This window comes from Dendropsophus ebraccatus, chromosome 8 (assembly GCF_027789765.1).
Source record: "Dendropsophus ebraccatus isolate aDenEbr1 chromosome 8, aDenEbr1.pat, whole genome shotgun sequence".
Classification (NCBI taxonomy): domain Eukaryota; kingdom Metazoa; phylum Chordata; class Amphibia; order Anura; family Hylidae; genus Dendropsophus; species Dendropsophus ebraccatus.
In genome coordinates this window covers 4,678,244-4,700,350 of record NC_091461.1, presented here as the reverse complement: position 1 = coordinate 4,700,350, position 22,107 = coordinate 4,678,244, and positions in this window count along the sequence as shown.

Here is a 22,107-nt window from a genome sequence, read left to right as displayed (position 1 = left end):
ACGTGCGTTGGGGTGTTCCTGAGGGTAAGAGAGCTGCACGGCTCTGCTGCATGTGGACACTGTTTTTCAGCCCTATCTCCGCTACATTGTGCGGCATTTACCTTTAGCCACTTGTTCCCTATTGACTTCTGCAATTGTTACTTATGGGACTCCCTTTTTTCTGGCTCGGTTATATATGTTCACACACATGTATATCATTTATTTCCTATATCATTATACATGACTAAGATTATCTTTATTATTGCACTTTACCTCTGTTATTTTCTATTGGCACTTAGCACTTTGATATACTGTATATTTATTCAGTATTCTTTACATTCGTGGGCCGTGCAGTCTCTCCCCTTATACTGTGTCTATTTGATTTGCTTCCTTTTATACAGTCATGTTATATGTACTTTATAAATTATTTTTCTTATGAATTTGCAAATAAAACTTATGAATTAATTTTCAAAACTAATTGTGTGGCTCAAATGTTTTTTTTTTTTTTTTTTTTTTTTCATTTTTCCAGTGACGTGTGGTACGCCTTGAAGCGATCTAGTATGCAGAGGTCGGGGGGATCAGGACAGGTGTCACACTGGTAAATGGCGTCCCCCTGTTACGCCACACTCTGCAATTCCTCTGGGGTCTCCTGTTTTCCAGTGTGGGGGACGTCACCTGGAAAATGTTGTCCTGGTGCGATACGGGGTCCTTCATATCCAGAAGCGCTGGGTCCGCTCCATGGCTGCTAAATATTAGGGCTTTATTACTGCTTCTGATTTTTTTGGATTGTGGCAGCGAGGGACCAGAAGAGGGGGTGCTGGTATAAAAGTTATCCCCGTACAGGTGGTGGTGACCTTTATCCAGCAGTGAGAAGATCAGTTCCCAAACGATCTTCCCACTAACTTGGAGGATGGGGGGGGAGGGGGCATCTGGGGGCTGGATTAGGGTGTTCCTTCCTTCATACACTCTAAGGGTACGTGCACACTGCGGAATGGTGACAGATAACCCTTTGCTCATTCTGCAGCTGGCACCTGCCGGCGGACTGATGCGGATTCCATTCTGTGCACTGGTGGATTCCGCCCTCCATCCAAAGAATGAACGTGTGGAGACGCGCGCGCCCGCATCAGTCTTCCGGCGGGTGCCAGCTGCGAAACGAGCGAAGGGTTATCTGTCACCATTCCGCAGTGTACTCTCACAGAGTTTGTAGAGCTTCCCGCCAAACCGTCATCTCTTATTGAGAAGGTACTGGGGGGAAAAGACGTTTCTGGGGGGCAGCGTACGCTACGCTACCCCCAGACACGTCACTGGATGAATGGAGGAAAAAAGGATCCCCCCATTCATCCTCACTGGCTGTTTCGGTGTCGGAGGCAATATTAGCGTATGCGTCCACCGAAAACACCCTGGGGGCCATCGTTATACGGGGATTAGTATATGGGGTATGTAAATGTGTAATGTGGTGTAGTGTAAAACTTTATTTCATGTAGTGTGGTGTAATGTAGTGTTTTTTTTTAACATTAATAAAAAGTAAAACCTACGCCAACAAAGGAGTTGCTGATAAATGCCGCACTTATCATCAAACGGTGGCGGTTGTATATAGGAAAAAAAAACCCCTACGCAAAAAAAGGAGGAGTTGCTGATTAGCAGTCAGCGTCGAAAAAAAACAAACACTCTCTACAACCCTATAGCTACTGATAAGTGTATTATATACACTTATCAGACGCTAGTGGGCAGTAGGACGCAAAAGACGGAAAAAGCGGAAGATAGACGATGGGGGGGGGGCCCGAAAAAAGCCGAAGATAGACGACGGGGGACTGGAAAAAGCCGAAGACAGACGACGGGAAGAAGAAGACGCTGTGGGACCCGGAAGACACTGCTCCGGACCCGGGATCAGGTGAGTATGGGTCAAATACCTGCTCTGAACACCTCAGCCACCAAGCTGATGTGTTCAGAGCGGGTATTTAACTTGTTGGGGACACATATCGCCGTGATCAGGACCATGGCCACCATTACTTTTTACAGTAATGGCGATGGGTGCTGTCTCAGACAAATGTAAATAAATGTAAGCCCGTTTGCTTTAAGGCACGGTCTTCGGGGGGCGTACATTTACGCCTGCGGTCGTCAAGGGGTAAGAGACCCTGGAATTTGAATGTTCACACTTGAAATCCTTTAAAGAGTATCTAAGAGAAGGCAAATTTAAATTGAAAAAACACCCACTACTACCGCCTCTACCAACCTTATTGATCCTGCCTGGTAAACAGGGACTTCTTTCACCTAAAAGCATATTGAAAGAAAATTAGCAGGCCCATGAAGTGAGTTTGAGGTGAGATTTTGTGGCCCTTAAGATGAGGCCTATAACATTCCCACTTGATTCGAATTAATTAAAAAAAAAAAAAAAGTTAAAGTGTGTGTGTGTGTGTGTGTGTGTGTGTTTGTTGGGGAAGGGGTGGGGTAGTTGGTCACAGACATCACAGTAGACAAAGTGCATCATGGGAAAGCCCAAACCAGGAAGTAAAGAAGAAATGAATACAGAAACTGGAGGTTCAGGGACCTGCAAGCAGTGGGAAATTCAAATGGAGACACACTCAGGAGGGATGGTAAGTGTGAAAACTATGTTTATGATTGATTTTTTTTTTTTTAATTAGTGCGGCAGTTTAATTTGAAAAAAAAAAAGCTGCTGAAGTGGCCTTTATTGACTTGCCTGCTTCTGCCTGAAACAGCTACAAAATGAAAGGAAGGTGAAGGACACCCCCAACAATTTTTTTTATCCAGAGAAAAAATGGTTCAAAATGGACAACATAAGGATCCTACTAAAACAGCAAGATTCTGATTAAAAGTAGAAATGCCAAGTTTTTGTCCCACACCCTGATGCAATTGTGCATGAGAGCCTAATTATTGGAGGTAAGGAAGCCAGAAGGCACTAAAATTCAATTATCAATACCAATTGGGATGAGCATTGACAAAGAATAAATTGAGTCCTCCAAAATGAAGTTCAGGCCCTTGAGTTGAGCCCTCCAAAAATGGAATTAGACAACTTTTAATTAAAACTTTCTGGTTCAATAGTTTTTATTTGTATATGTTTTCATAAAACAATCGTAAACACAATTTGGTATGTCTACATAAGCAATATTACAACATGTCAAGATGTAACTAATCACAGTACACAAATCCAATATTATGGATGTGTTTCTAGTACACCTAAATTATCAATAGCCAAATCACAGAAAGGGGTGTAGGACATCTAAAATATAACTTTTAATTTATCTATGTTAAAAAGAACCCCACATACACAGACCAACAAACCACAAAAAACACACATATATGTAGCTACTATAATATATACACTGCTACCAACCAATATACCTTATGCCAATATACGGCATACCAGAACGGCATACCCAATAGGTTGTATAAGGTATATTGGTTAGTAGCAGTTTATATATTATAGTGGCTACATATATGTGTGTTTTTTGTGGTTTGTTGGTCTGTGTATGTGGGGTTCTTTTTAACATAGATAAATTAAAAGTTATATTTTAGATGTCCTACACCCCTTTCTGTGATTTAACATGTCAAGATGAACATACAATTGGGTAACAGAAGCAGTTGTAGTTCATTCGCATTTGAAATATAAACAGAAACAAACATAAAATAAACTTGCAAAATACAAAAATGCAAAAGCACATCCAGGAAATCTACAGTCTTGGCCAAAAGTTTTGGGAATGATACAAATATTAATTTTTACAAAGTCTACTGCTTCAGTTTTTAAAATGGCAATGTGCATATACTCCAGAATGTTATACAGAGGGATCAGCTTAACAGCAATTATTTGCAAAGTCAATATTTGCCTAGAAAATGAACTTTATTCCCCAAAACACATTTCAACATCATTGCAGCCCTGCCTTACAAGGACCAGCTAACATCGTCTCAGTGATTGCTCCAGTAACACAGGTGTGGGTGTGGATGAGGACAGGGCTGGAGATCAATCTGTCATGATTAAGTAAGAATGACACCACTGGACACTTAAAAAGGAGGCTGGTGCTTGGTATCATTGTTTCTCTTCTGTTAACCATGGTTATCTCTAAAGTCATCATTGCACTGCACAAAATGGCCTAAAAGGGAAGAGTATCGCAGCTAGAAAGATTGCACCTCAGTCACCAATCTATTGCATCATCAAGAACTTCAAAGAGAGAGATTCCATTGTTGCCAAAAAGGCTCCAGGGCGCCCAAGAAAGACCAGCAAGAGCCAGGACCGTCTCTTAAAAGTGTTTCATCTGCGGGATGGGGCTACCAGCAGTGCAGAGCTTGCTCAGGAATGGCAGCAGGCAGGTGTGAGGGCATCTGCACTGTGCACTGTGAGACTGCGGAGACTCTTGGAGCAAGGTCTGGTCTCAAGGAGGGCAGCAAAGAAGCCACTTCTCTCCAGAAAAAACATCTGCAAAAGGTCCAGGGAGTGGACTGCTGAGGACTGGGGGAAAGGTCCAGGGAGCGGACTGCTGAGGACTGGGGTAAAGTCATTTTCTCTGATGAATCCCCTTTCCGATTGTTTGGGACATCTGGAAAACAGCTTATTGGGAGAAGACGAGGTGAGCGCTACCACCAGTCTATTCTCATGCCAACTGTAACCGGCATCCTGAAACCATTCATGTGTGGGGTTGCTTCTCAGCCAAGGGAATCGGCTCTCTCACAGTCTTGCCTAAAAACACAGCCATGAATAAAGAATGGTACCAGAATGTCCTCCAAGAGCAACTTCTCCCAACTGTCCAAGAGCAGTTTGGCCACCAACAATGCCTTTTCCAGCATGATGGAGCACCTTGCCATAAAGCAAAGGTGATAACTAAATGGCTCAGGGAACAAAACATAGAGATTTTGGGTCCATGGCCTGGAAACTCCCCAGATCTTAATCCTATTGAGAACTTGTGGTCCAGAAGTTGTATGAGAGCAGCCGGGGAGAATTGCAGAGGTCCTGAAGAAGAAGGCGAAACACTGCAAATATTATAGACTTGCTGCAGTAACTCATTCTGTCAGTGTAAGATTCTGTTACTCAGAATATGATTGCAATTCTATTTCTGTATGTGATAAAAATATCTGACAAACAAACAGAAAAACCAGAGGGCAGCAGATCATGGGAAAATAGAAGATTTGTGTCATTCTCAAAACTTTTGGCCATGACTGTAGCCATAGGCTTAACCCCTTAGTGACCGCCGATACGGCTTTCTACGGCGGTCACTAATGGTCCTTATTCTGCTGCCATCAGCTTTTTACGGCAATGGCAGAGAATAAGGCTGCGGGGCCGGGACGGCCCCCACCCCATCCCCCCGGCTACCGGAGGTAGCTGAGGGGTTGGGGCAGTGTGTGGGGTCCGTCCCGGCCCCCCCCTTACCGACGATCGCCGCTATTAACGTTATAGCGGCGGCCGTCGGTAAAGGGGATTACCGGTGCTGCCGCCGCCTTTCATCTCCCCCCGCCGTGAATCTACGGCGGGGGGAGATGAAATAAGTGTATATCAGACCCCAGATCAGACCCCCCTAGTGCCCCGATAACTAACCCCCCTCCCCCGGCGGCCATCATTTCCAAGATGGCCGCCGCCATCGCTGTGAACCGACTAACGTCGGTTCACAGCGATGAAAAAGTTAAAATGAATGAAAGCCCCATGCTCTCCGCCACCGGAGGTAGCGGAGAGCATGGGGCAGCCATCGGGGACCAATTTGGTCTCTGTCACTGAACTATGATTACTGAGATAGAAAATATCACAGTAATCATAGTAATACAGTGAAAATGAATATGTAAAGTACAAAAAGTGACAAACACACAAAAAAATAAAACACACACTTTTTATTATAGTAATAATTGCAGTTTACTCCCAAATTACCCCTAACCCCTCCCCAGATTACCCGTAACCACCGCACGTTGCCCGTAACCACCGCACGTTGCCCGTAACCACCGCACATTGCCCGTAACCACCGCACGTTGTCCGTAACCACCGCACGTTGCCCGTAACCACCGCACGTTGCCCGTAACCACCGCAAATTGCCAGTGACCCCCTCCAGATTGCCCGTAACCACCCCAAATTACATGTACCCACCCCAGATTACCTATAAGCACTTCAGTTTATCAGTAACAATCCCAGATTGTCTGTAACCCTTCCAGGTTGCACATAACCCCCCCAGGTTCCCCGTAATCATGCCAGATTACATGTAACCCCCCCAGATTGCACGTAACCACCGCGCGTTGCCTCTGACCACGCCACGATGCCTCTGCCCACACCACGATGCCTCTGCCCACGCCACGATGCCTCTGACCACGCCACGATGCCTCTGACCACGCCACGATGCCTCTGACCACGCCACGATGCCTCTGACCACCGCACGTTGCTTCTGACCACCACACGTCGCCTCTGACCACCACACGTCGCCTCTGACCACCACACGTCGCCTCTGACCACCCCAAATTGCCAATGACCCCCTCCAGATTGCGGTGCCCATGTCAGATTACAGGTACCCACCCCAGATTGCCTATAAGAACTTCAGTTTATCCGTAACCACCCCACATTGCCCGTAACCACCCCACGTTGCCCGTAACCACCCCAGATTGTCAGTAAGCACTGCAGGTTGCCCGTAACCACCCCACGTTGCCCGTATCCACCGCAGATTGTCTGTAAGCACTGCAGGTTGCCCGTAACCACCCCACGTTGCCCGTATCCACCTCAGATTGTCTGTAAGCACTGCAGGTTGCCCGTAACCAGCCCACGTTGCCTGTAACCACCCTAGATTGTCTGTAAGCATTGCAGGTTGCCCGTAACCACCCCACGTTGCCCGTATCCACCCCAGATTGTCTGTAAGCACTGCAGGTTGCCCATAACCACCCCACGTTTCCCGTAACCATCCCAGATTGTCTGTAAGCACAGCAGGTTGCCCGTAACCAGCCCACGTTGCCCGTTACCAGCCCACGTTGCCTGTAACCAGCCCACGTTGCCTGTAACCAGCCCACGTTGCCTGTAACCACCCCACGTGGCCGTAACCACAGCAGGTTGCCCGTGACCACCCCATGTTGTCCGTAACCACCCCAGATTACCTGTAACCACCTCAGGTTGCCCATAACCACCCCTGGTTGCCTGTAACCACCCCACATTACCTGTAATCTCATTTTTTTTATTTTATTTTAGTAACTGCGCTATTCTAATAACTATTACTAGCTGCGGTTTTGCTCCTGTAAATTGGCGCTCCTTCCCTTCTGAGCCCTGCTGTGTGCCCATACAGTGGTTTATGCCCACATATGGGGTACCGTTGTACTCAGGAGAACCTGCGTTACAGATTTTGGGGTACGTTTTCTCTCCTGTTCCTTGTGAAATTGAGAAATTTCAAACTAAACCAACATGTTATTGGAAAAATTTGAGTTTTTCATTTTTACTGGCCAATTTTGAATACTTTCCTCTAATACCTGTGGGGTAAAAATGGTCACCACACCCCAAGATGAATTCTTTGAGGGGTTCTCTTTCCAAAATGTGGTGACTTTTGGGGGGAATCTATTCTGCTGACACTACAGGGGCTCTGCAAACGCACCTGGCGCTCAGAAACTTCTTCAGAAAAATCTGCACTAAAAATGCTAATTGGCGCTCCTTCCCTTCTGAGCCCGGCTGTGTGCCCATGCAGTGGTTTATGCCCACATATGGGGTACCGTTCTACTCAGGAGAACCTGCTTTACATATATTGGGGTGACATTTCTCTTGTGTTCCTCGTGAAATTGAGAAATTTCAAACTAAAGGAACATATTATTGGAAAAATTCGAGTTTTTCATTTTTACTGTCTACTTTTGAATACTTTCCTCAAATACCTGTGGAGTCAAAATGCTCACCACACCCCAAAATAAATTCTATGAGGGGTGCACTTTCCAAAATGGAGTGACTTATTGGGAGATTTTACTCTGCGGACACTACAGGGGCTCTGCAAACGCACCTGGCGCTCAGAAACTTCTTCAGCAAAATCTGCATTGAAAAAGCTAATTGGCGCTCCTTCCCTTCTGAGCCCTCCTGTGTGCCCATGCAGTGGTTTATGCCCACATATGGGGTACCATTGTACTCAGGAGAACCTGCGTTACAAATTTTGTGGTACTTTTTTCCTCTTGTTCCTCGTGAAATTGAGAAATTTCAAACTAAACGAACATATTATTGGAAGAATTCGAGTTTTTCATTTTTACTGTCTTCTTTTGAATACTTTCCTGTAATACCTGTGGGGTCAAAATGGTCACCACACACCAAGATGAATTCTTTGAGGGGTGTACTTTCCAAAATGGGGTGACTTATGGGGGGTTTTCTCTCTGCTGACACTACAGGGGCTCTGCAAACGCACCTGGCGCTCAGAAACTTCTTCAGCAAAATTTGCATTGGAAAAGCTAATTGGCGCTCCCTTCCTTCTGAGCCCTGCTGTGTGCCCATACAGTGGTTTACGCACACATATGGGGTACCGTTGTACTCAAGAGAACCTGCATTACAAATTTTGGGGTGCTTTTTGTCTCATGTTCCTTTTGAAAATGAGAAACTTTAATCTAAACATATATATTATTGGAAAATTTAAATTTTCAATTTTTTTACTGCCTAATTGTGAATACTTTCCTCCAGCCCCTGTAGGGTTAAAATGCTCATTATACCCCTAGATTAATTCTTTAAGGTGTGTAGTTTCCAAAATGGGGTCACTTATGGGGGTTTTCAGGATACCAGACTTCTAAATCCATTTAAAAAAAGAACTGGTCCCTAAAAAAATCTGTTTAACGAAAATGTGATAATTTGCTGATACATTTCTAAGCCCCATAACACCCTAAAAAAGTAAAATATGTTTACCAAATTATGCCAGAATAAAGAAGACATATTGGTAATGTGACTTAGTAACTAATTTATGTGCTACGACTTTCTTTTTTTAGAAGCAGAGAATTTCAAAGTTCATAAAATGCAAATTTTTTTAATTTTTCATGATATTTTGATGTTTTTCACAAAAAACACACAAAGTAGTGACCAAATTTTGCCACTAACATAAAGTGCCATATGTCACGAAAAAACAATCTCAGAATCGCTAGCATACGTTAAAGCATCACTGAGCTATAAGAGCATAAAGTGAGACAGGTCAGATTTTGAAAAATTAGCCTGGTCATTAAGGCCCAAACTAGCTGCAGCACGAAGGGGTTAAGATCTGATCTACCGCATTATAATGTAACAGGTTGAATATTCGGTAAAAGAAATTATAAAGAAACAAAGTACCAGAGGTTATATTGTTATCAAAGGAGAAGTTAGCTGCAAAAGTGTTAGTAATAGAGAGGAGAGAATTGCAAAACGCAAGAGTTATAAGATCATGTGTTACTAAACAATAAACGTCAACTCTCTATCATTGATACAATAAGTAGAGGATTGTCAAGGTCAAATACAAATAAAAAGAACAGGTGTATGTCATAAACCGCCAGGCACACAACTATATTTTCAAAGGTATATAAACATCATCTTTATTAATATATTAGTACATACAAAAAACAACCCTACCCAAGCCCCCAAAACATTAAAAACACTTAAAATACCCAAAGAAATATCCAGGAGGGACCCTTAAACAATACATAGGATCCCTGCCTCCCCACACTCAGCTCAAAGTACATGAACTCCACCAAATAAATGCAGGTAATATGAGAGTCACAAAGATGAAACAGATCACAGTATACCAAAGTGCAAGTGCCTACAATCTGCAAAGTGCAATATTCAATGTGCAAATATATAAATAGAAAATATAAGTCAGAATGACTAACTGAACCAAGGTACACAAAATAAAATGTCCCCCAAAGGAGTGTGGTCAGCTGAGTGGGCTCCAAAGTGGTTTATGACATACACCTGTTCTTTTTATTTGTAATTGTGGGTTGTCTGGTATGTCACACCATGAGAACCAGGGATTTGGCTGTGCATGACCCTGTCTTTGTGGTGGGATTGTCAAGGTCCCCATACCTTATGAAAGTTATCCATATTCACAAGACCTCTGGCAATAATTTGTTCATACTGGTATGTTTTATTAGATGCGTCAATGAATTCTTGGTTGGTAGGTAAGAGAAACAGATCACTGATCTCAGGGAGACCAGCCCAAGATAACACTAGCGGCTTCTAGTAAAAGCCCTCAATGCAGTGAAATCCTAGGTGAATTGCCCCCTGGGAAAAATGAAAATGCGAAAGAAGAGCCTGTGGAGGCTCATTAAAGAGTCTTGAGAAACAGGATCAGCCAGATATCCCTCCGGGAAGGACCCAGCCAAGGGGTGGCTCCTTTAGGGAAACCACCAAAACAACCATATTAAGTGGCCCTTTAAGTCAATTTAATGACAAGGGAAAAACCAAGGCCAGGTATCCATCCACAGCTGTATTCAGATGCATTCGATAGATGTTGGCAGCTATGTGGTTCTCAGGGGTCATGACTTCATATAATTAAAACTTTTGCCCTTGAGGTGAGCTCTCCAAAAATGGAGTTAGACAAGTTAGAATTGAGACCTTCCTAAAATTGATTATGGTGCCGTTGAGGTGAGCCCTCAAAAAATTTATTTAGATGCCCTTGAGGTGAGCCCTCCAAAAATGTAGTTTGAGATGTTAAGTGAGCCAAACAAACATACATTTTTAGGCCCATGTGGTGAGTCCAACAAACATTACTTTTAGGCCCATGAGATGAACCCTACAAAGAATGATTTTTAGGCCCATGTGGTGAGTCCTTGAAAACATTATTTTGAGGCCTTTGAGGTGAGCACTCTATTCTATAGATGGCCTTTGATGTGAGCCCCTCTTCATATGCAGTTTAGCCAAATATTTCATAAGACAATGGAAATCCAGCCTAGAATTCTAAAAAATTATATGGAGGCCCTTGAAAGAGCCCCCCAAAATATTATGAGCATAGCACTCTAAAAAATTATATGGAGGCCCTTGAAAGAGCTGCAGAAAAAATTATGAGCATAGCCTTAGAAAAATTATATAGAGGCCCTAGAAAGAGCCCCCCCCCCCAAAAAAAAAATAAAAAAAAATAATAATAATAATTATGAGCATGGCCCTTCAGGTGAGCCTAAATGCATTTTTTTTGTCTACGCTGGTTGAGGAGGAGGAGGAAATGAGCTGAAGCAGACACATAAGATCAATACTAGAGAACTAGATATCCCCCAGTGGCTAAAATGTAACTTTTATTCCAATACTTAAAATGTTCAAAGAGCTACTGTAGTGTACTGTAAGTGCGAATTTAAAATATCAGTGAGACAACCTGTGGTACATCGAATTACCCCTTGCGATCCATATGTGGCATTACTTCATGCACCCATTGGTATACATGGAAGGTATCACAGAGGGGGCAGTGTACCATAGTGTCCCAATTGGGGACCAAGCGGAAAGGACAATGGTATCCTGAACTCTACAGCGTATGGTTGAGTCAACCGCTCAACCGCTGTAAGCGTTATGCAAGGCTATAGTAAGAGTAAAAGGAATGAGGACTGGCTAGTTACTGCCTAGTCATATTTCTACTGAGCGATTTTGGTATACGCTCTACAACCCTCAAACTAGATCACTCCTTACATGCTTAACCATAACGCTCAATGTCTCAATAATAATTAAAAAGAGCCATGACAACTGACATGTTTCGTCAGATATTTCTGACTTTTTCAAAGGGCAAAGGGATCAATAACTATCTGAAGTAGACACATGGCACTTCCCTTTTGGCTGCTTTCCACCGGCGGAGAAGCAAAGTCTGTGTCAATCCAGTGGCTGTTTATTTTTATAAGCGTCAGTCGGTCAGCACTGTCAGTTGCGCTGAACATCCTTTCTTTCTGAACACTGGCAGGAGAGCAGGCCAGCACCTCCAAGGCATACAGGGACCGTTCCAGCCACGTGTCCAGCTTGGAGACCCTGTAAGTGTAGGGCGCCAAGGGATCGGGGAGGATAGGGCTGCGGTTGGCCAGGTACTCCCATAACATCTGCCTATACTTCTCCCTCCTGCTCCCTGCATGCCCCGCAGTTCTGAAAGTTTCACGAGGGGGTGCCATGAACGTGTCCCACACCTTGGAGAGTGGTTTCCTGGTGGCTGTGGACCTGATGGATGTTTTTAGGTTCTGGGAGGAACTCTCCTCTCTGCGGCCAGCGATGGCAGGTGGGAATATTTCCATCATGTTCTGCAAGATTTCTTTATGGTATTCCTGCAATCGATGGCTCCTTTCCTCCACCAAAATAAAAGAGGACACCTTATCTTTATACCAGGGGTCGGGAATACCAAACATCCAGTATCGTTTGCTTTAAATTTTGTGCCAAACAACAAAACTTGTCTCAGCGAAGGAAGGTGGAAAAACAAATGTTTTTACTGAGTGCAATAAAAGCCACAGGAGCAAACAAGAAAATACACTCTTCAGGCTTACACTGGGATTCCCTCGGCCTCCAGCACAACGTAGGTTCCGTACAAATCACGGCTATTGCAACAACGACTGTGATTCATATGGAACTTCCGGTGTGTGAACATGGCCTAAGGGTCCATTAGGAGCACTTATGGATAAATACATAGGTGCAGGAGCAGACTATCATCTGCTTAACCCCTTATGTACCCCAGTGTGTAAGTGACCCAATGTTTAGAAGAGAAGGAAATCTTTGCTCTACTGCTGGTGCACTGATAACCCCTTACCTCTGCACAGGAGGCAGTAAAAACAGAGGTCAGGGGTTATCAGTGCAGGAAAGCAATTTTTTTTCCCCTTCTGATTGTTAACCCTTTTTTGTGTTGGAGCATGTAAGTAAACATTGGGTCACTTACACACTGCAGTACATAAGGGGTTAAGCAGAAGGACACAGGGCCCCCCTCCTGCATGGCCCCGGGCCCCCCTTCCTACACAGCCCCATAGCAACCGCCTACCCTGCATCTATGGTAGCTACGCAACTGCGTTGTACCACCAAATTAAAAACGTGGGCTAGGCATGGTACATGTGTGAGTTTGGCAAGCCCCAGAGCTGCTACCAAGTTACGGCCATTATCGCACATTATCCTAGCTGCAGCAGTGACAGCCACATCTCTGTCTGCTGCAATGTGGTGTACATCCCCTCTGGGGCGCAGTGCTTCTTATCGCCCAAGCTGATGAGCTTGGGCACAACCTTCTGATGTCTCCCCAAACCAATGCTGCAGCGTTTCCAGCTAGCGAATAAGAACGATGTTACCCCGGACGAGAAGAAGGAGTTGTCAGAACCAGTGCTGTCAATCTTGGGTGGGGGTAGGAGGTAGGCCATCCCTGGTTGCCACCCAGTCCCAGCTTTCACAACATTCACCCAATGTGCATGTCACTGGCCACAGGCACTTGTCCACGTGGCCACATGGCTAACTGCATTACTCAGGGCCTGCCCGATGTTAGGGGACACATGCTGATGCAAGGCTAGGGGCGAAGTAGCGCGGTGCGGCCGCCACCATCAGGTTGCGGAAGACCTGTGTCTCCACAAGCCTAAACGGCAACATCTCCAGGGCCAGCAGTTTGGAAATGTGGCAGTTTAAGGCTTGAGCATGTGGGTGACTTGAGGCGTACTTGTGCCTCCGATCAAATGCCTGGGAGATGGACAATTGATGAGACAAGGCGCATGATGGTGGAGGCAAAAGGGAGGTTGAAGAAAAAGGCCCCAAAGTGGCCAAAGTAGAGGCAGATGGGGAGATGTCCTTGCTGGAGGTCTAGACTGCACAAAGGGAAGAACCAGTGGTGGCAACGCCGGGCACAGATTGTCGTGCGTTTGCTCTCTCCCCCTCAGCCCAGTGCTTGGCTTCCAAGTGACGCCGCATGCCTGAGGTGTTCATGGGGCTTTTCTTAGAGTCCCATCTCAGCTTTTAGTGGCAGAGTGTGCAAACTGCTCGCTTGTTGTCGGCGCACACGTTAAAAAATCTCTACACCAAAGAAGGTGTCCTCAATTAGGAAATTTTTCGCGAATGGCTGCTACAGGGAAAAGCTGGAGCCCTGCTGCCTCTGCCCTATGTTCTCTCAGTAGCTGTCCTCTGCCTCTAGCCAGGGCCGTCTTATCCATTGGGCAGGGTAGGCGGCTGCCCGGGGGCCCTTGCGTCCTAGGGGGCCCCTGCCCTCTGAGACATATCTGTATTTTTAGCTTTATAAGACGCACTTATAGAACTAAGTGCGTCCTATAAAGCGAAGACGGCTTCCAAGCAGGGCTGAGCACCGCAAGGAAGCCGTCCCGCCCGCCCCCTCTATTGCCGCTCACTAAGCATATGCATAGTGAGCGGCCCTGAGCCACCCCCTCCGCCCGCCCCTTCTATCGCTTCTCAGCTGAGCCGATCAGAAGCCCAGGAAAGTGCAATGAGCAGTACTTTCCTGGGCTTCTGATCGACTCAGCTAAGTGGCGATAGAAGGGGCGGGCAGTCCAGGAACTCACCCGTCCGCCGGCCCCAGCAGCTGATGTCTCCCGTCATCCTCCGGCACAGGCAGCGGGGTACAGAGACGCTGCCTGTGTCCCGGAGTGTTGTGCAGCCTCTATCATTCATGATACAGGCTGCAGGACACTTCCGGCACAGACAGTCTCTCTGTACCCCGCTGCCTGTGCCGGAGGATGACGGGAGTGCGCGATGCCGGGAGAGGAGCTGCTGGGGCCGGCGGACGGGTGAGTAACTGGTTTGTTGTTTTGGGGGGCACTGGCTACTATGGGGGCACTGGCTACTATGGGGGCACTGGCTACTGTGGGGGGCACTGGCTACTGTGGGGGGCACTGGCTACTATGGGGGGCACTGACTACTATGGGGGGCACTGGCTACTATGGGGGCACTGGCTACTATGGGGGGCACTGGCTACTATGGGGGTACTCGCTACTATGGGGGGCACTGGCTACTATGGGGGGCACTGGCTACTGTGGGGGGCACTGGCTACTGTGGGGGGCACTGGCTACTATGGGGGCACTGGCTACTATGGGGGCACTGGCTACTATGGGGGCACTGGCTACTATGGGGGGCACTGGCTACTATGGGGGGCACTGGCTACTATGGGGGGCACTGGCTACTATGGGCGGCACTGGCTATTGTGGGGGCACTGGCTACTATGGGGGGCACTGGCTATTGTGGGGGCACTGGCTACTATGGGGGGCACTGGCTATTGTGGGGGCACTGGCTACTATGGGGGGCACTGGCTACTATGGGGGGCACTGGCTACTATGGGCGGCACTGGCTACTATGGGGGGCACTGGCTACTGTGGGGGGCACTGGCTACTGTGGGGGGCACTGGCTACTATGAGGGGCACTGGCTACTATGAGGGGCACTGACTACTATGAGGTGCACTGACTACTATGGGGGGCACTGACTACTATGGGGGGCACTGACTACTATGGGGGGCACTGGCTACTATGTGGGCACTGGCTACTATGTGGGGCACTGGATACTATGGGGGGCACTATATGGGGGGATTGGCTACTATGGGGGGCACTATATGGGGGGGATTGGCTACTATGGGGGGATTGGCTACCATGGGGGGCACTATATGCAAAGATGTGGGGGATTTGATGGTGGCGGTTGGGGGGGGGGGCAATTCGCACCTCTGCCCAGGGGCCCATAATACTGTTAAGACAGCCCTGCCTCTAGCTGCCTTTTGTGGTGCTGCACAGCCCTCCTCATCTCCACTGCTTTCCCTGCTGGACATCCCCCCTGGCCAGGTCGGGTGGGTGACCACCATTTGGCACCTCCTCTTCCACACTCTGCTCCTCCATGTGCCCACTGAACATACCAACAGCCTCCCCTAATGGCAACTGTGTCTCATCTTCATCAATCACAATTTGATGTGCAGGTTGGCGGTACACAACACCAAAGTCACCAGGAGATGGCGGATGCGTCAGTGTTTGGGCATCGCTACACAGAAAATCCTCAAGTTCTTTAAAGAGTCCATTTCGGGAAAAGGACCAGAAAAGAGCTCTTGGGAGTGGGCAAGGGTGACATGACTGGTGAGATTGGGCATAGTTGAGAGGAAGGAGTGGACTGGGTAGATGATTGGGTGCTGGACAAGTGAGGGGAAGCATTATCGGATATCCACTTTACCACCTGTTCCCGCTGCTCGGGCCTCAGCTGCGGTGTACCCTGGCCACTGCTTAATTGTTCAATGAACCCAGGGATGCTGGATGACCGTAATGCTGGCTGCCCCTCACCAGCATGCATTGCATCTCCACTCTCTTGACAACGGCTTGTGACCCCCCCTTTCCTCCGTCCCCTCGCGCTAGCCTTACGCATTGTATCCGTACAATGGTTTTCAATTGCGCACAGCACTCAAAAGAGTAGTACCACTCTTAGATTTAGATTTTTTGCCTTGTGACGCATTAAAAGAATGCCCTACGGCAGGCAACAGGCGTTCAACTTTATTAAGTGGTGCACAGCACGCAGAACAGTAGCACCATGCTTACATTTTTTGCCTTGGCACACAAGAAGTATATAGCCGTATACCCTATACTGACAGATACACTGCAGCGTATTCCTCACAGTGCACTCCAGCTGCCTGTCTCTCTTAACACACTGATGTGCTGCTAGCCGGTTTAATAGCTGTATATCTTTAGATAAATATATTCTTTTTATAATTTTAGCCTTTTTGGGGTCCCTCCTGCCTAAAATCCCCTACTGTCACACCTGACTGTCCCTGCTACACACTGTCTCCCTGTCTAACACCTGACTGTCTCTACTACACACTGTCTCCCTTTCTAATACCTGACTGTCTCTGCTACATACTGTCTCCCTGTCTAATACCTGACTGTCCCTGCAACACACTGTCTCCCTGTCTAACACCTGACTGTCCCTGCAACACACTGTCTCCCTGTCTAACACCTGACTGTCCCTGCTATACACTGATTCCCTGTCTAACACCTGACTGTCCCTGCTACACACTGTCTCCCTGTCTAACACCTGACTGTCCCTGCTACACACTGTCTCCCTGTCTAACACCTGACTGTCCCTGCTATACACTGATTCCCTGTCTAACACCTGACTGTCCCTGCAACACACTGTCTCCCTGTCTAACACCTGACTGTCCCTGCAACACACTGTCTCCCTGTCTAACACCTGACTGTCCCTGCTATACACTGATTCCCTGTCTAACACCTGACTGTCCCTGCTACACACTGTCTCCCTAACACCTGACTGTCCCTGCTACACACTGTCTCCGTTTAATACTTGACTGTCTCTGCTACACACTATCTCCCTGTCTAACACCTTACTGTCCTTGCTACACACTGTCTCCCTGTCTAACACCTGACTGTCCCTGCTACACACTATCTCCCTGTCTAATACCTGACTGTCCCTGCTACACACTGTCTCCCTGTCTAACACCTGACTGTCCCTGCTACACACTGTCTCCCTGTCTAACACCTGACTGTCCCTGCAACACACTGTCTCCCTGTCTAACACCTGACTGTCCCTGCTATACACTGATTCCCTGTCTAACACCTGACTGTCCCTGCTACACACTGTCTCCCTAACACCTGACTGTCCCTGCTACACACTGTCTCCCTGTTTAATACTTGACTGTCTCTGCTGCACACTGTCTCCCTGTCTAACACCTTACTGTCCCTGCTACACACTGTCTCCCTGTCTAACACCTGACTGTCCCTGCTACACACTATCTCCCTGTGTAACACCTGACTGTCCCTGCTACATGCTGTCTCCCTGTCTAACACCTGACTGTCCCTGCTACACATTGTCTCCCTGTCTAACACCTGACTGTCCTTGCTACACACCGTCTCCCTGTCTAACACCTGACTGTCCCTTCTACACACTGTCTCCCTGTCTAACACCTGACTGTCCCTGCTACACACTGTCTCCCTAACACCTGACTGTCCCTGCTAAACACTGTCTCCCTAACACCTGACTGTCCCTGCTACACACTGTCTCCCTGTCTAACACCTGACTGTCCCTGCTACACACTGTCTCCCTGTCTAACACCTGACTGTCCCTGCAACACACTGTCTCCCTGTCTAACACCTGACTGTCCCTGCTATACACTGATTCCCTGTCTAACACCTGACTGTCCCTGCTACACACTGTCTCCCTAACACCTGACTGTCCCTGCTACACACTGTCTCCCTGTTTAATACTTGACTGTCTCTGCTGCACACTGTCTCCCTGTCTAACACCTTACTGTCCCTGCTACACACTGTCTCCCTGTCTAACACCTGACTGTCCCTGCTACACACTATCTCCCTGTGTAACACCTGACTGTCCCTGCTACATGCTGTCTCCCTGTCTAACACCTGACTGTCCCTGCTACACATTGTCTCCCTGTCTAACACCTGACTGTCCTTGCTACACACCGTCTCCCTGTCTAACACCTGACTGTCCCTTCTACACACTGTCTCCCTGTCTAACACCTGACTGTCCCTGCTACACACTGTCTCCCTAACACCTGACTGTCCCTGCTAAACACTGTCTCCCTAACACCTGACTGTCATTGCTACACACTGTCTCCCTAACACCTGACTGTCCCTGCTACACACTGTCTCCCTAACACCTGACTGTCCCTGCTACACACTGTCTCCCTAACACCTGACTGTCATTGCTACACACTGTCTCCCTAACACCTGACTGTCCCTGCTACACACTGTCTCCCTAACACCTGACTGTCCCTGCTACACACTGTCTCCCTAACACCTGACTGTCCCTGCTACACACTGTCTCCCTAACACCTGACTGTCATTGCTACACACTGTCTCCCTAACACCTGACTGTCCCTGCTACACACTGTCTCCCTAACACCTGACTGTCCCTGCTACACACTGTCTCCCTAACACCTGACTGTCATTGCTACACACTGTCTCCCTAACACCTGACTGTCCCTGCTACACACTGTCTCCCTAACACCTGACTGTCCCTGCTACACACTGTCTCCCTAACACCTGACTGTCCCTGCTACACACTGTCTTCCTCTCTAGCTCCAAGTCTCATCTGAAATCAAATCTCAAATCCACTATTCTATTACTGTGAAGATCACATGGTTTAGCCAGCCAATGAATGCAGATGTTTTTGTTTTTTTTGTAACGCGTCTGGGAAGGTGGGAGGGGATTCAAATTTTTAAAGCGTTTTTGATTGAATACTCGAACAAAAAGGAGTATTTTAAATAGTGTACTACTAAATCAAATATCTACTCTCAGTACTCAGTCATCTCTAATATAGTTAGTATTAAGCTATTGCACCAACTCTGCTGCTGACCCTCCATACCAGCTGCCGCCTCACACAAGGGATTTTAGTCTATCCCGATTGTTTGGTGTCCAGCATGTTTCCCCTTGTAGGTTGTATTGATTCGGCAGCGAGTTTGTGGATGACGTAAAATGACACCATGTGTGGATCCACCCTCTGTATTACAGCTCTCTATTGTAGAGTAATACAGCCACCATATGGGTGTCCGAGCCCTCTGCATTACAGCTCTCTATTGTAGAGTAATACAGCTGCCATATAGGTGTCCGAGCCCTCTGTATTACAGCTCTCTATTGTAGAGTAATACAGCCGCCATATGGGTGTCCGAGCCCTCTGTATTACAGCTCTCTATTGTAGAGTAATACAGCCGCCATATGGGTGTCCGAGCCCTCTGTATTACAGCTCTCTATTGTAGAACAATACAGCCACCATATGGGTGTCCGAGCCCTCTGTATTACAGCTCTCTATTGTAGAGTAATACAGCCGCTATATGGGTGTCCGAGCCCTCTGTATTACAGCTCTCTATTGTAGAGTAATACAGCCACCATATGGGTGTCCGAGCCTTCTATATTACAGCTCTCTATTGTAGAGTAATACAGCCGCCATATGGGTGTCCGAGCCCTCTGTATTACAGCCCTCTATTGTAGAGTAATACAGCCGCTATATAGGTGCCCGAGCCCTCTGTATTACAGCTCTCTATTGTAGAGTAATACAGCCACTATATAGGTGTACGAGCCCTCTGTATTACAGCTCTCTGTTGTACAGTAATACAGCCGCTATATAGACGTCCGAGCCTTCTGCATTACAGCTCTCTATTGTAGAGTAATACAGCTGCCATATGGGTGTCCGAGCCCTCTGTATTACAGCTCTCTATTGTAGAGTAATACAGCCGCCATATGGGTGTCCGAGCCCTCTGCATTACAGCTCTCTATTGTAGAGTAATACAGCTGCCATATGGGTGTCCGAGCCCTCTGTATTACAGCTCTCTATTGTAGAGTAATACAGCCGCCATATGGGTGTCCGAGCCCTCTGTATTACAGCTCTCTGTTGTAGAGTAATACAGCCGCCATATAGGTGTCCGAGCCCTCTGCATTACAGCTCTCTATTGTAGAGTAATACAGCCGCCATATAGGTGTCCGAGCCCTCTGCATTACAGCTCTCTATTGTAGAGTAATACAGCTGCCATATGGGTGTCCGAGCCTTCTGTATTACAGCTCTCTATTGTAGAGTAATACAGCCGCCATATGGGTGTCCGAGCCCTCTGTATTACAGCTCTCTGTTGTAGAGTAATACAGCCGCCATATGGGTGTCCGAGCCCTCTGTATTACAGCTCTCTGTTGTAGAGTAATACAGCCGCCATATAGGTGTCCGAGCCCTCTGCATTACAGCTCTCTATTGTAGAGTAATACAGCCGCCATATAGGTGTCCGAGCCCTCTGCATTACAGCTCTCTATTGTAGAGTAATACAGCTGCCATATGGGTGTCCGAGCCTTCTGTATTACAGCTCTCTATTGTAGAGTAATACAGCCGCCATATGGGTGTCCGAGCCCTCTGTATTACAGCTCTCTGTTGTAGAGTAATACAGCCGCCATATGGGTGTCCGAGCCCTCTGTATTACAGCTCTCTGTTGTAGAGTAATACAGCCGCTATATGGGTGTCCGAGCCCTATGTATTACAGCTCTCTGTTGTAGAGTAATACAGCCGCTATATAGGCGTACAAGCCCTCTGTATTACAGCCCTCTATTGTAGAGTAATACAGCCGCTATATAGGCATACGAGCTCTCTGTATTACAGCTCTCTATTGTAGAGTAATACAGCCGCCATATGGGTGCCGAGCCCTCTGTATTACAGCTCTCTATTGTAGAGTAATACAGCCGCTATATAGGCGTACGAGCCCTCTGTATTACAGCTCTCTGTTGTAGAGTAATACAGCCGCTATATGGGTGTCCGAGCCCTCTGTATTACAGATCTCTATTGTAGAGTAATACAGCCGCTATATAGGTGTACGAGCCCTCTGTATTACAGCTCTCTATTGTAGAGTAACACAGACGCCATATGGGCGTACGAGCCCTCTGTATTACAGCTCTCTATTGTAGAGTAATACAGCCGCCATATGGGTGTCCGAGCCCTCTGTATTACAGCTCTCTATTGTAGAGTAATACAGCTGCCATATGGGTGTCCGAGCCCTCTGTATTACAGCTCTCTATTGTAGAGTAATACAGCCGCCATATGGGTGTCCGAGCCCTCTGTATTACAGCTCTCTATTGTAGAGTAATACAGCCGCCATATGGGTGTCCGAGCCCTCTGTATTACAGCTCTCTATTGTAGAGTAATACAGCCGCCATATGGGTGTCCGAGCCCTCTGTATTACAGCTCTCTGTTGTAGAGTAATACAGCCGCTATATGGGTGTCCGAGCCCTCTGTATTACAGCTCTCTATTGTAGAGTAATACAGCCGCTATATAGGCGTACAAGCCCTCTGTATTACAGCCCTCTATTGTAGAGTAATACAGCCGCTATATAGGCGTACGAGCTCTCTGTATTACAGCTCTCTATTGTAGAGTAATACAGCCGCCATATGGGTGCCGAGCCCTCTGTATTACAGCTCTCTATTGTAGAGTAATACAGCCGCTATATAGGTGTACGAGCCCTCTGTATTACAGCTTTCTGTTGTAGAGTAATACAGGCACTATATGGGTGTCCGAGCCCTCTGTATTACAGCTTTCTGTTGTAGAGTAATACAGCCGCTATATGGGTGTCCGAGCCCTCTGTATTACAGATCTCTATTGTAGAGTAATACAGCCGCTATATAGGTGTACGAGCCCTCTGTATTACAGCTCTCTATTGTAGAGTAACACAGACGCCATATGGGCGTACGAGCCCTCTGTATTACAGCTCTCTATTGTAGAGTAATACAGCCGCTATATAGGTGTCCGAGCCCTCTGTATTACAGCTCTCTGTTGTAG